The sequence below is a fragment of the Myotis lucifugus genome, unplaced genomic scaffold (genome assembly GCF_000147115.1).
Source record: "Myotis lucifugus unplaced genomic scaffold, Myoluc2.0 scaffold_1759, whole genome shotgun sequence".
Lineage (NCBI taxonomy): Eukaryota > Metazoa > Chordata > Mammalia > Chiroptera > Vespertilionidae > Myotis > Myotis lucifugus.
Window position 1 is genome coordinate 35,366 of NW_005872807.1, and position 6,416 is coordinate 41,781.

Below are 6,416 nucleotides of genomic sequence, written 5' to 3' on the forward strand. Positions count from 1 at the left end.
AGGGCTGGACGCAGCGGTACTCCTGGTCCTGACCCGCGGCCACGACGGTGGCCGGGGTCCTTGGTTCGTGCGGCTGTAGGCTGCACTGGGTTTGTCTGTCTGGTATTTGTTTGTCTTGCTGTTTATTGTTAAAAAGTTGTCTGCTTCTGTGTACACTCTGCTGCAGTGTTTTTTGAACATTTTCAGGACTTCAAGGAGCAAGCTGCAGGTTCCGGGCAACCTTAGGTTGCATTTGGCTGATTTATTTTGTCTTTGTTCTTTGTTGTCTTTGTCTTTGTCAAATGGGGTAGGGTCAGTCATCTTCGTCGACCCCCTATCAGTCAGGCCCACTCCGGGTGAGTGGAAGGGGAGCTTGATCACCTCCCGGGAAGCTATAGAGCTCCCTCAGGAATTAGGAATTTGTTAGGAATTGGGTGGATTGTTTAAACTCTGAGTGAATGTCTGGTGAAAGTGTGTGAGTGTGGAGGGAGGGGGCCTGCCCTCTCCTCTCCTTTGTGTGGCTCCACGACTTCGGTTACGGAGTCCGAGTGGGCCCCAACCTGCGGTTCCGTGATTCGTCATATGGCATAACGGTGACTCACCCCCATGTGGAGGTGACCAGGCCCGGGGTTTATACGGGTGCACCTTAGCTACGACGAATCTAAGCTCCCAAGGGACGCGGCCAGGCGGGCATCTGAGTGAGGATCTGTGAAAACAGGTCACCCCCTCCCTTGTCTGTCTCTCGCCACCAATCATCATGGGGTCGGGACAAAGTTTGTGTGGGACTAGCCAATTTACTACAGAGAAGGAGGAAAAAAGTGTAAATCATTACTGGTCTGTGTGAAGTAAGAGCTACTTTGATTTATTCTGCTTTCTGTTGGTATGCTTGGCTGAACGTTTGGGCTGGCCCCTTAGCAGTCTGCAAACAGTCTCTCGGCAGCTGCAAAAATCATTTTTCTGAGTCTTTTGCTCACTGTTAAGGAGAATTAGCCCACTTAGTTAATAAAGACTTCTATCAGCTGCTCTTACCTAGGTTGTAATTTACTGTATTAAACTGAAGTTCTTGGGTAGATTTAAAGGTTATAATGTTAATGCTTTTGATTTACAGCGATTCTGTGAATGAGAGTGGCCCACTTTCCAGGAGGAGTGGCCGGATGCAGGGTCCTTTGATCTGACCACTGCCTACCGGGTCCATTATGTCATACACGGCCGCCCAGGGCATCCTAATCAAATTCCTTATATTCAGGTTTGGGTTGACATATTGTCCAAGAAATCCCGGTAAATGAGGGCTTGCCTCCCGAGGGAAAATTGGGACAGAGACAGACAATTCTTTTGGCCGGGCCCCAGAAGGGAAAGGCTCCCCCGGTCCTTCAGGGAGAGCAGGAAGAACCCATTAGCCGGCCGCCCCCTATGGTCCCCTGGCGCCGGATTTGGGTGAGCCCGGGCCTCAGGCCCAGGCCACACCACCAGCTCTTGACCCGGAGCCCCTGCCTCCCCGGATGCCAATTGTCTTCCCTCCGCACCCACCAAAGGGAGGGGCTTTGTCATCCTTCAACCCCTTCAGTCTGTCCCATACTACACAGGGACAGCGTATGGGGAGAGAGAAAGGGGGGGGGGAGAAACTGCGACATCTGCCAGTCCTGCAGTTCCTATGTTGCCACTATGGCAGGCCAGCCCTCTAGATCTGGGGCTAGACAGGCAGCCCTCTGGGGAAGCAAGGCAGACCGAGGCGCTATTCCCAGCTCCAGACCAGATTAGGGAGTGAATGAGAGAAGGGGGGCGGGGGTGTTGGCAGTTAAGTTACTGGCTGCAGACCTAACAGGTCTTATCAATGAACTTCAAGGTCACAAAAAGTAACTAAGCACAGTCTTTCTCTGCCCTGGTTTATTCTTTTTAACCCCTCCAGTGCTGAATCAATCAGGCCTGGGCTGAGAGAAGGGACTGGTGGGATGACAAGGAAAGCAGGGCCCTGTAACCATAAATAGAGTTAAGAAAAGGGCACTCTCCCTGGACCTGGGAGCCATCAGGACTTTGAAATTCTCCAAGAGAGGAGAAGTCTGACTCAGAGACTAGCCGAAACCTCGTTGGGTTAGGAGGACCGGAGGCTGCATATTGAACTTATAGACTGCAATTTGCTAGACAGAGGTCCAAGACCAGTTGTATAGGGATTAAGCTACCTATGTACAGCAAAACAACTTTCTCCTGTGCCAGAATACATTTCAAGAAAATTGGACAAACTGTATTTGTGGCTAGGAAGAAGAACTGGCCTATATGTAAACTGTCCTGGAAAAAGGCTATGTGGAATGAACCCAAAAAGTAAAGGGTGTCTAGCTGCCGAGAGGGCAGTTGCCCAGGTGAGCAAAGAAGAATACCCATTAAATTTTGGTCTCTATTGAGAGACAGTTGACAGTTAGCAACCTGTATACTGTCTTACAGGCCTGTGTGACCATGCCCATGTCAGGGGTGGCACAAAACCTCAACTGTAGGAAACTGGGAAAGGCCTGTCTAGAACAGAGGGGGTTAATAAAGTGGTGAATACTAGCCCTCTGTTCCAGGAATTACAGACCCTGTGAGGTCCTGTGACATATAAGACCCTGTAGGGAAATAAAGCTCCTTTAGTCCATTCTGAAAGAACAAATAAAAGACAGATTAGAGGCTGTATTTCCCTCCAGGCAACCCAACTGGAACCCCTATAGTGACAGGGGAAAGGAGGCTCTCGATCGGTATCGCCAGACTCTATTAGGGGGCATCTGAGCTGCTGCTTGGAGACCCACAAACCTCTCTAAGGTGACAGAGACAGTCCAGGGGCCTAACCCTGATGCCCTGGAAAGTCGGAGGGCTGTCAATGTTGCATTTGTTTCCAAGTCGGCCCCAAATATTAGGAAAAAATGACAGAAGTTAGAAGGCTTTGAGGGGAAATCAATCTCTAAGTTGGTTGAGGTGGCCCAGAAGGTTTTGGACAGTCTGAAGGACCCAATGGCAGGTTTAAACACCTGGATGGCCAAGGTCCTCCTGGCCCTAAACGAGGAAAATGGCACAAGGGGCCGGAGAGACAACAAGGGCAAAGAAAAGCCTCGCGGAAGAAAAGGAGTCCAACCCAGGCTTGGGAAAAATCAATGTGCATTTTGCAGAAAGAAAGGACATTGGAAAAGGGAGTGCCCTGAATGTGCAGGGGAACCGACTCCCTCCCATGCTGGTGGAGGAGGTGGATTGGGGTTGTTGGGGCTCGGCTGGCCCCCAGGAGCCCAGAATAACCCTGACAGTGGGGGGGACCAAAAGGTGGACTTCCTTGTGGAACTCATAGCACTCACTCAGGCCCTCTGGTAGGGAAAGGGAAAAAGAGTAAACATTTCAGCTTCCTGAAAACAGCTGCCTTGAACCCTGCCACACTCCTCCCTGACGAGAAGACAGAGGCCCCTTTGCCTGACTGCAAGGAGACACTGACTACCCTCACTTCCCTCCGTGAGGACCTTGTGGACCAGCCCTGCAGAATCCGGATGAGACCCTCTACATGGACGACGGGAGCAGCTTCGTAGAGGAAGGTACCCGGTAGCGGGGGGCACATGAGGAGGAGCCAGGGGAGATCTAAGAAGCCCTGGTAAGCGCCCCGGCACTGGCCCTGCCAGACCTACCCAGGAACTACAGGGATATATCTCCTCACACTGCCTTTACAGGAGGACACGGGAGCCACCTTAAAGAAGTCTCCTGACCTCAGGAGGAAAGGAAAAAGCTCCTGAGATACTTAACCACCTGGCAGCCATATAGGGGCCAAGGAATTGACTAAAAGACCAGTAGGGCCCCTAGAAGTTCTCATAACCCTGCCAGCACGAAGGCACCCAGAGAAGCCTACTCATCTGCCAGAGGAGCAGAGGCTAGCTGAGAAACTAAGGGCCCGGGAAGGAGAGGCTGGATGGCTAATTCTGCCAGATGGGAGGCCTATAATGCCAGAAGCCCTGGGGCGGACCATCGCTTCCCAGACCCACCAGAACACCCACCTGGGGGAATGAAGCTATCAGAACTACTGGGAAGAGAATTTTACATCTCAGGGCTCCAGAAAATATCTCAAAAGTTGGCTAAAAGGTGTCAAGTGTGTGCCCGAGTGAATCAAGGGCCCCCTGTTGTGGCCGTGCCAGGACAGCGATTCCGAGGTCAGAACCCCGGAGAACACTGGGAAGTGGACTTCACCGAGATATCAGGAGGACAAGGAGGGTATAAATACTTGCTGGTTTTCATTAATACCTTCTCTGGCTGGCCTGAGGCATACCCAACCAAGGCAGAGACAGCACAGGTAGTAGTTAGAAAACTCCTCACCGAAATTGTCCCCGGTTTAGCCTGCCACTATACATGGGTCCGACGATGGCCTGGCGTTTATCGCCAAAGTTACAATCCATAGTTAAGGCCCTAAGAGTTACTTGAAAATTGCATTGGGTTTGTAGACCACAGAGTTCTGGACAGGTAGAGAGGATAAATTGAATCTTAAAGGAAACATTAACTAAATTAAAATTAGAGACTGGCGAAAACTGGGTAAGTCTCCTTCCTTTTGCTCTCTTCAGAGCTAGGTGCACCCCATGCATCCAAGGGCTAACTCCTTTTTAAGATAATGTTTGGGCAACCTCTGCCATTGGTGCCCAGGTTGAGGGAGGAGGAAGTCGCCCATCTCTCTACCCAAAATTTGCTTAAGTCCTTACAGACTTTGCAGAGCAGCGCCACATCAGCACGACGGGTGGTGAGAGCCATACGGGAGGAGGACGTGCTGAGATCCAGTCCAACACAGCCTGCCTTCTCTCTGGGTGATCTCGTTTGGGTGAAGCGTCCGAGACCCTGGCCAGCTCTTCACCATTCAACGCCAGACTCTTCCCCGGTGGTTCAACCCGATTGGCCCCTTGCATCCCCTACACAAGCCAGAGAGGCCGAGCCAGCCACAGCACCCAGCCCCAGCTAAAACTTCCTGGTCCCCCTGGCTAACTACCCTGCTCTCCTCCTTGGCAGGACCAGTCGTTCTGCTCCTCCTAGGGCTCATATTTGGCCCCTGCATTGCCAAATGCCTCCTCAAATTTCATATCGTAGAGGAGGGTGCTGAATCAAAGATTTGATTCGGGAATAAGACCAGTAGGGAATGTACTGGGCTGCATATCGGGGCACGCTGTGCTGTCTGTTCCTGGAACAGACAGATAGGAAGGTACTGACATCAGGTCAGGCCTTGAGATATGGTCTCATGGTCCCTCCTCAATATACTGTGCTCTCTGTTCCCGGAAAACATAGACAGGAAGGTGATAATGCTATACTGTGTTGGGAACAAATTGCGTAAGCATGGCTTTGTAACTTTGTAGTTTTTGCATATAAATAGCCATAACTCTTGCAGTCAGGTGCTGCAGTTCGAAGCAAAGGCTGAACTGCAGACAGCTGGCCAGCTTAATAAAGGTTCCTAAATTTAAATTCTGAGTCAGTGGTCTATCTCGCTGAGTCAACCCATAACAGTGGGCGGCCTCCACCTCCACTCCCTGGACCCTGCCTAGGCACATGCTCATTTTTGGTCACAACTAAGTGTTTAGCCATTGGATTCTCCCCAACAAAATGCTGCCATGGGGATGTGAAGTGGAATCCCTAGCGGAGCCCAGTTGGGGAGGGCGCCCCCTTCTGGGCTCCCCAGGACATCGCACCCCCACCGGGAGCCGCTCTCCTGCCCTGGAAGCTCAGAAGGTGGATGAGAGGCAGCTGGTGGCTCAGCAGGGACAGATCCAGTCCCGGCTAGAGGGAGGTCGGGCGGACAGGGCGGAGGGTCGGGGGAGCTGAGCACCAGGTCAGCCAGGGGGCCCAGGGCTCAGCGGGCCTGGAGGCCCGGCGCCGCGGGCTCTTGAGGTTCCCGGAGGCCGGTTTCAGGGTCTATGGCCATACCACCCTGAACGCACCTGATCTCGTCTGATCTCGGAAGCTAAGCAGGGTCGGGCCTGGTTAGTACTTGGATGGGAGACCACCTTGGAATACCAGGTGCTGTGGGCTTTTAATTGGGATTTTTTTAGCCCGCCCCATCCTCCCTTTGGCGGTGTGGGGGGAACCTCCCATCCCCCCCGGGGCTACTCTCGGAATGAACCCCCACCTCCCCTTAGTGTGCCTCCCCTCCACAAGCCTCGTCCTCCGTCAAAAATTAGGAAATGGCGCCATAGCCAGCTTGGCTCAGTGGATGGAGCGTCCGGCCTGAGGACTGAAGGGTCCCAGGTTCAATTCCGGTCAGGGGCACATGCCTGGGTTGCGGGCTCGATCTCCAGTGGGGCGTGCAAGGAGGCAGCCGATCAGTGATTCTCTCTCATTATTGACGTTTCTATCTCTTTCTCCTCTCCTTTCCTCTCTGAAACCAATAAATATATTTTTTTAAAAAAAATTAGGAAATGGTGTCTCGCGCCTAACAGACAACAGCCCTGCATTGGAGGGGCGTGTCT

General features: G+C 52.3%; 1 non-coding gene across 1 annotated transcript; it reads left to right on the plus strand.

The window, feature by feature from the left end:
- The first annotated feature begins 5,860 nt into the window (after positions 1 to 5,860).
- LOC111824489 lies at positions 5,861 to 5,979 on the plus strand. Its single transcript, XR_002827572.1, has one exon. It is a non-coding gene; the product is annotated as a 5S ribosomal RNA (ribosomal RNA).
- The last annotated feature ends 437 nt before the right edge of the window (positions 5,980 to 6,416 follow it).